At 43.8% G+C, this 8872-nt stretch overlaps 1 long non-coding RNA gene and 1 other non-coding gene across 2 annotated transcripts; both read right to left on the bottom strand.

Moving 5' to 3' along the window:
• Window positions 1–1293: 1293 nt before the first annotated feature.
• On the bottom strand, window positions 1294–3586 carry LOC141730387 (uncharacterized). Its single transcript, XR_012581838.1, has 3 exons — window positions 2536–3586; window positions 1945–2009; window positions 1294–1326 (listed from the first exon to the last, which is right to left on the bottom strand). It is a non-coding gene; the product is annotated as an uncharacterized LOC141730387 (long non-coding RNA).
• A 2543-nt stretch (window positions 3587–6129) lies between these two features.
• LOC141730526 (small nucleolar RNA SNORA57) lies at window positions 6130–6238 on the bottom strand. The gene has a single exon (XR_012582047.1). It is a non-coding gene; the product is annotated as a small nucleolar RNA SNORA57 (small nucleolar RNA).
• Window positions 6239–8872: the final 2634 nt, after the last annotated feature.

Below are 8872 nucleotides of genomic sequence, written 5' to 3'. Positions count from 1 at the left end.
CTTGCAAAATAACAAAAATACGATAGATATAAACTACAGGGCAAGAGTACAAGTGTTCGCTTTAAGAGCTGGAACCATCCAGGTGAGCACCTGATAACTGGATCCTCACCAGAGTTTGAACCCTTCGGTACACAGAAGGGTTTTCCCCAGAAATTTCACAGACTGAGTTTTGATAGAAGCACACTTGCCAGATCCTCAGAAGCATCACCCATTCTCCAGGTGTCTGGAGAGAACTGCAAATGGCTCTCACGTAGTTTGAGCTGGTTCTCCAAGGTCTCAGGGTGAGTTTCACCAGATGCAACCAAATCGGGCGACTCCCAGTGGGACAGAAGGAACCCAAAGTTTGGGTAAGCAGAGCTGCAGCAAATACTGAGGAAACAAACATAACAGCGTAAAAAAATAATAAACCATCCATTTTTTTTCTCTTGCTTTTGTTTTTTTCTTATTCAGATCAGCATAGCAACTAAAGAGAAGGTGAAAAACTCACCATTACTGAACATTTCATCATCTGTAAGCCGAGCATCCTTAGCACAGAGGACTCCAAAGTTAAAATTCACCGATCCCTGGGAAATAAAACCAAATATTGTATGATAAACAGTCAAACAGCAGACATAAAAATTTGTTTCCTCTAAGGACTTTCAGGTATGTATCTATCTTTGCATACATCCTACACATTAGAACATACACTTTATACCATCACCTAATACATAATATTTTACCTTTAAATTCTGATAGTATAGCATGAATTTTTAACTTAAATTGGTGATCTATTATTATTAAGTTGGTACTGAAAGTTATTTCTGCTGTCACGTTCAAAAAAACATTTTTTTTTTTTTTTACTGTAATGAGGAATCGATTTCAAAGTCATCACAAGCCCATCAAAATACAAAGCTGTATTCACTGGACGGGTCTGTGAGCTAGAAGTAGTCAGGCTTGTACTTCCCTCTTGTTCTTCCAGAACCGATAAATCCTGTCAACAAAACCAGGATCTTTAGCCCACTGCTGTGAAAGATTCTACAAGGATGATGGTTTGATTTGTGTTTACAAGTTTTGATTTGAAATGGCCAGTTCAATGGATAAAGACAGTTTAAGTACTATTACGTTACTATTATTATTATTTCTATTATTATTTTTACTATTACTACTACTATTATTATCACCTGCTACTGGAAGAAACAAACCAGTCGTACCTATACTTAATTACTTTTATTTCCAGAAAATAATAAAGAAAAGGAACCAAACCAAAAAAAGTCACTTCCTACCTTTTATATCAAGGGAGGAAAAATTTCTCTTGGGCTCTTCTCCAATTTATCAAGACTCATAGCACTGAAAGGCAAACAAAACAGTGCTTTATAGAAGGGCAAGTGCACATTTCAAGGCTGAACCACCAACCGATTGCAGTGACAGCAGTTACAACATGAATCGTTCCGAGAGCCTCTGTTAAATGCAATGTTCTGTGGAACTGCCATTTCTTTCCCAAAATACTAACTTCCAACACTTCCTAAACGTATTTGGTATTTTAAAACAACAGAAGTTAGTGAGACACTGTGTGGAGGTCAGGTTTAAATTTATTTCCTTCTAAAGCACAGAGCTCTGTTCCATCACCCTTCACTTCGGCTCTGCACTGAATCACGGTGAGCATTTGAGGAGTGCTCAATAACCAATTCTATTTCTCTCTTTTTCTAGTTCTCTCTATTCCTAAATAATTAAAGACAAGTCCTATGAAAAATTACAAGTTCAGCATCAAAGTCACACTTTTTCCCTTTGTCTGGTCAAGAACAGGCTCTAAATTCACTTAGTGCTGCCTGCAACGATTAAGACGTGCAAAACCATTTTTACATGTTTTATAGGTTTATCATAAAAGCCACGGAACGCAAGCTCTGAATTACAGGAAAAGGTACACAGTCAAATATCTAAAGGGATCACTTATTTGTAAATGCATACCTTGACAGAGATCGCACTGAGAACGTTTCTGTGGGACTCTAAGGGAGACATATTTCCTGAGTACCCTGTAAACAAGAAAAGCTAGGATATATTACAGGACATACCCACTTTTTCTACATATTCAAATAGGATTTTTAATAAAAACAACTCAGTTGAAAAAGAAAGAAGAAAACCAAGGTCATTTTACTCAGCTATATTTACTCCTGATTTAGAGAAAAAAAAAAGTCACGGGTGCTGCAAAGAAAAAAAAAGTGAACCATAAACGCCTACAGTACAATTTTAAAACAAGTGCTTGGATAAAAGAATCTCATGGAACGTGAAGTAGAAAAAAAGTGAAACCACTATCAGACCTGCCTATTTTCTCACCTTGGTACAAGAAAATCCTAAAAGCAGTATAAAGTCACTGCCTAAAACCGGTCATGGGATGTAACCAAGAACAATTTAGGCATTTGCTAATCTAGACAGAAAGCTTTTCTGGATGCTAGTGTCAAATCACAAGTTTTGTCTTTCAGAAGCCCGACAATGCTGGAAAGCACTTTCCCTGGGGCTCGGGAGGGCAGGGGCAGAAGGGGATGAGTTTGCAGATCGCACCTGTGCCATCGGAAGGATACAGCCCGCCTGCTCCCTGCGCTGGGCATTCTCCCGGCCATCTCTGGCTTTACCGCTCAGCGCCGCTCCATCCGTTTGCATGGCAGAAAGAGCCTCGAGCACTAGCGCAGGCAGCAGCCCAGTCATTCCGGCGATATCGCAGCGCTCTCTGCTCGCAACGCCCAACACGCGGCGGAGCCGCCTCCGCCCGCAGCACCGGCAGCAGCCCGCGGGAGACGGCTGCAGCTCGGGGGCTGCTGCGCCTCCGCCAGCCTGAGGGCAGCCGCCCCACCGGGACCGCGGGAGCGCCCGGCGCCGCTCGCCCGGGGCGGCTCCTGCAGCTCCCGGCCCGCGGCAGCAAAGCACCGCCTCGCCCTCCGCCATCGCTACCGCTCAGTAAGGCCGAAGAACCGGGCCGACGCCCCTTCCGCGCTGCTCAGCTCCGTGCGGGCGGCCAGACGGAGGCTTCGCCCCTCCGGCGTCGCCGCCGCAGCGCCGTCCCGCGCGGCACTGAGAGCGGGAGCCGGGAGCTGCCCGCGCACAGCCCCGCGCGGCCGCCTGGCACGCCAGCCACTCCGGTGCCGCGCCAGCCGTTGCGTCACACGCCTCGCCGGCAGCAGGGCCTGCCGGGAGTTGTAGTCTCGGGCTGACAGCCACTGCTCCGTCCTCCGCCACCGGGAGCTGCAGTCCCTCCCGGGCATCAAACGGGTCCTTCGCCCCAGGGCGGGGAAGGACCTGAGGCAGCAACGCTCCTCCCGAATGCCCTCTCTTTTTCGCTCCAACTCTTTTTTCTTTTTTCACTCTGCTTTTCACCCCTTCCCTTCCCTCTGGTGCTCCTGATTCCTTTCCTTTCCTTCCCTTTTCCTTTCCTTTTCTTCTGTTTCTGATCTTGGTTTTCCTTTCTAGCTTAAGAATAAAAAAGCAGCAGTAGAAACTTTCAGGCTACCTGGGAGTAAAAAAAACCTGCAAAACGAAAATGATGTAAAGAAAACTATTTATTCCCTGGGAGCCTGAAATTTTCTACTGCTGCACATGACATAGAGCTTTTATTTCTTCTTATAGATAGTTGATATTTTATACTTACTTTATACAGCGCCCCCTGCCGTGTGATCCGGAGACCTGCAGGGAGAGCGCTGCGGCGTCCTTCGGTTCTGTTTCAAGAAACTCGGCTCAATTCGGCTTGCTTCGGCTCTTGGTCTAAACTCGTTTCAGTTCGGCTCTACGGCCGAACTCGGCACGGTTGGACGAAACTCGGTCACATTCGGCGCATTGTCTAAATGCGGCCAGTGTCGGCTACCCTCGGCTATCGATTGCAGTCGGCTATCATCGGCTCTTGGTGTAAACTCGGATGTTTTCGGCCACACTCGGCTCTTCGGCTCAAGTCGGCTCTGTTCGGCCACACTCGGCTCTTCGGCTCAAGTCGCCTCTTTTCGGCAACACTCGGCTCTTCGCCTCTTCCGAACAATTCGGCCCCGCTCGAAATATACCTATTTTTACATTGGAAGTATACATTTCTCTTAGGATTTTTCCTTCTCTAACACTTGCAGGATTCAAAATAAAACCCCTGCGTCCACCCATACATGCCAAATACAAACCCCTTTCATTTCAACTGTATTTCATTTTTTTAAAATAATATTTTTCAAATTTAGATCCACATTTATATTTAAATTCTATACTGATGTGTGTTCGATTTTGCATTTCTATTTTCCGATTTATTTATAAATTTATATTCTATGTTACAACTCTTCCTATTACTTCTATTTTTTTTCGTATTTTTATTCAGATCTTTATATATTTATTATATCTTTCTGTGTGAGGATTTTTACTTCTGTAGCACTTCCATTATTTAAAATAAAACCCCTGCCTCCACCCACGTTAAAGCCAAAAAGAAAACCCTTTCTTCTCAACTGTATTTCAATATTTTTTAAAATTCTGTTTTTCAGGTCCATATTCACATTTACATTTAAAATGTATACTTACGTATGCTGTTATTTGTATTCTCCATTACATCTCTTCCTATTATCTCTATTTACTTATATTTTGTGTTTATATATATATTTATATCTTGATTGTATATCTCAATATTGAGAAATATATACCAATAATATCTACATTCATATCATTTAAAATAAAAACCCTGCCTCTAACCCAGTAAGAATAAAAAAAACCCCAACCCTTTAGTTCAAACAATATTTAAATAGGTTTTATCCTTATGTCTGATTTTTATATTCCTATTTGCATTTATAATGTACATTAATGTATATTGCTTACTTATACATTTATCTTTATCAATCTCAATTTGTAAATAAATTTATATTCTACATTACATCTGATGCGAGCAGTTATATATTTTTATACATATTTTTATACATTGATTACATATTTCTGCGTCAAGATTTTTACTGCTGTAACACCTATTTAAAATAAAACCCCTGCCTCTACTTAAATAAAAGCCAAAAAATTCCCTTTCTTTTAAACTATACTTACCTATTTTTATATTTATATTCCCATTTATAATTCATATTGCCGTATCATGTTATTTCTATTCTATACTACAACTCTTCATATTACTTACCTATATTTATAGTTCAATTTGTAGTCATAGTTTAGCAATCTCCCTTTATATATTTATTATCTATTTCTATATTAAGATTCACATTTCTATAACACTTCTATTATTTAAAATAAAACTCCTGCCTCTAACCAAATAAAAACGACCGGATAAACCCTTCTGGCACGTTGAAACCATAGAGACGGCAGCTGGGAGGAATGGAAATAGTCTCCGCCTTCTTGAAACCATAGAGAGAAGGGACGGGACGACCGGATAAACCCTTCTGGCACGTTGAAACCATAGAGGCGGCAGCTGGGAGGACCGAAAATTGCCTCCGCCATCCCTAAACCATAGAGAGAAGGGACGGGACGACCGGATAAACCCTTCTGGCACGTTGAAACCATAGAGACGGCAGCTGGGAGGACCGGAAATTGTCTCCGCCATCTTGAAACCATAGAGAGAAGGGACGGGACGACCGGATAAACCCTTCTGGCACATTGAAACCATAGAGACGGGAGCTGGGAGGACCGGAAATTGTCTCCGCCATGTTGAAACCATAGAGACGGTGGACGGGACGACCGGAAATCTCTTCTGGCATATTGAAACCATAGAGACGGCGGCTGGGAGGACTGAAAATTCTCACCGCCATCTTGAAACCATAGAGACGGGGGCTGGGAGGACCGAAAATCCCCTCTGGCACATAATTATCATAGAGATGGCGGCCTGGAGGACCTGGAGTTGTACCCCCCCTCACGGCCGCATTCCTCCCCCGCGACCGTCGGGATCGGGGTCACGGAGCGGCTTCAGAACCGGGAAGGGAACGGGAGATCCCCGCCCTCACCCCGGGACGCGCCGATACCAAAAGTAGACACAAGACCAAAGCGGTTCAGAACGGTTTATTAACAATTTAAAGTACAAAATCACCCCTTAGCCGGCGGCGCGGTCCCGTGGCGTTCCCGGTCCTTCAGCGGGCCCTGCAGAGGAGAAAATGACGATGAAGCGGCGGCCCCGAGCGCTCCGGAGCTCCGTGGCAGAGGCGCCCGGGGCCTTGTCCCGGCGTGTGAGGGTGGGACCGGCGGACGCCACCGCCGGCACCGAAGACATCGCGCCGGTCGCTGAGGTCTACAACCTAATAAAACCCCCAATTTAACTATATTTAAGTATTTTCATATTTACAATCTATATTTATATATCTTTGTGCATATATATAATAGACTATCATTTATCTATATGATGTTACAATTCTATACCATGAATTATAGTTTTATATATGTATCTGTTCTCTATATTTATGTTTACCACTCTAATGTTATATTTCTTTTTAAATGTATATTTATTTCTATTTTCATCTCTATATTAAACCATATAAATAAGCCACAACAATACCGTACCTTTGTCAGCATCGGCACGCAGCACACGCTCATCCCATCGCAGCACATCAAAACAAAACCTATTTTTATCACTAACGGAACAAACATCCCACAACACTGAACCCTCATAAACACTCAAATAAACCTAACCCAAAATAAATTTTAAATCCCACTTCAACTAGCCCAAAACCTGCGCACATGCTCATCATAAACGTCCTCCTAAACCAGTATCTCAAAAACCCCAAAAACCTCCAATACACCTTGAAAATGACACAACTGCTAAGAAAAACCAACACCCACTAAAAATTAAATCAAACCAACTCACTAGACTCAAAACTGTACAACTGACCCTAAACACTACTGTAAAAAGCCCCCAAAGCTCTACCTTTATGCTAATGCACAAATAAAAACCAATAATCTATAAAACTTAATTTAAAATTAAAAGAAAACTAATTCAAAGCATAAAAATAAAAAATCTAAACTGTTAAAATACTAAAAAATATCACTACCCAAATTAAAAAACATATTGCCTACAAAAACCCACCACGTGAATACCCCTGGCACCAAAAATAAAACTAAAAAAACCTATCGAACCAGAAAGAAAATGGAACTTAGGAAAACCAAAACCATAAGGTTCAAGTACTCACACCACATCCCTTACCGGACAGCAACTATAAACAACATCAAACCATACAATCAATTCTAAAAACCACCTTAAAACCACTACATTGAAAAACCTTTCAAAAATTAAACACTGCATTTAACCAAAGCCATCGAATAAATTCACACCCACAAACTCCGGCAGCCCAGCTGGCCCAACCAAAGCTGTATGTTTATGCATACAGTAAACAAAGCCAAAACCCCAGTAATACCTATCACAAGTCTATGAAAGAAACCTATTGAAATCAATCCTGTCTCAAATACAAACCAACCCATCCAGAAAGTTAGTTCACTCAAAAAACAACTTACACTGAGTTAATCATACCAAGAAATTAAACAACACACCATATACCACCAATGAATATAACAGTCAGGTAAAGAAAATCTACTTTTTTTTTTTCTTTTTTTTATTTAAACTAACTTCTTTTATTAGCTAGAACAAAAGATTTTGCCAGGCCTGTAACAACAACAACAACTTCTTTTTCTTCTTCACCTTCTGAAATGTCCCTTCTCACTCCCAAATTCCTTTCAACTCCTGAGTTTACATCCAAGCAAAAAGCAAAATTCGTGCGCTCGCGCGTTCGATGCTCCTGTCAGATTCTCTGCTTCCCTCCACATCTTCTTACGCTTTCAGCCTTCACGCCGTCCTGCCGTGATGAGTCTGACAGAAGAACAGGCACATGTTAACAGAGCATTTCCCTCCCTCCCTCCCTCCGGTTTCCTCAGCACATTTCAATCCATCCCAAGCCTGCAACGATGCACGCTCACCCCAAGGCTCACAGCAAGCATGCAGCAGCTCAGGCTTACTGGGCTCCAGGGCTCTGTGCCTTAGACAGCCGAGGAAACTTCTGATGAGCCTCCGTTCCAATAAACTGGGATGCAAACTCACCTCCATCTCAGAGCCTCACTGACCTCGGCCAGCCCCTTCCTCACTTCCTTGGGTCACAATCACTTCCAGGCAGAAGGATGCCAAGCAGGCTTTTGTCTTTTCTCTTAAGTGCCAACAGGTAAAATATGTAGGCTTTGACATAACTGATTACCCTCTCTTTGCACTCTCTTTGCACTCTCAGTTTTAAAGAAAAGATAGAAGAAGATTGCTGCTAAATCCATATGGGATAAGGAGGAAAGCAGCAAGGATCCCAGGCCAGCAGCGTGCCCAGGCAGCGTCACGTCCCTGCCACCCTGTGACAAGGCACACAGCTGCAAAGCCCCAAAGCCTGCAGGCCCTGGAGCTGCCACACGGATGGACCCGGTTCCCTTCCCGGGTGCCCAGAGGGAAACCTGAGGGCAGGTGTCCACCCCGAGGCTGCACCCAGAGCCCCGGGCAGGGATGGAGTCGCTGACTGCCCTCTGGGGACGAGACCCTCCCTGCAGGCGACACTGCCTTGTCCTCTCCCTCCCCGTGGGACAGGGACCTCCAGGCTCTATCACCAGCCTCCTTCCGTCAGCATCCAGGTGCTGTGTTAGAGCCACAGGGGTCGAGGCTTTCCAGAACCATAGCGTCCTTTAGGCTGCAAAAGCCTTCTAAGGTCATCGAGCCCGGCTGCTGCCCCAGCACTGCCAAGCCCCCACCCCAATCAGGTCCCGAAACACCACACCTTGCCATGCTTTAAATGTCTCCAGCAATGGGGACTGCCCTGGGCAGCCTGCTCCTATGCCTGACCACCCTTTCAGTGAAGAAATTGGTCCTCAAAGCCAATCTAAGCCTTCCCTGATGCAACTTGAGGCCATTTCCTTTTGTCACCTCACTTCTTACTGG

The sequence above is a fragment of the Zonotrichia albicollis genome, chromosome 10, assembly GCF_047830755.1.
Source record: "Zonotrichia albicollis isolate bZonAlb1 chromosome 10, bZonAlb1.hap1, whole genome shotgun sequence".
NCBI lineage: Eukaryota > Metazoa > Chordata > Aves > Passeriformes > Passerellidae > Zonotrichia > Zonotrichia albicollis.
Note: the sequence above shows the minus strand (reverse complement) of the source record. Positions and strands in the feature narration are given on the sequence as shown.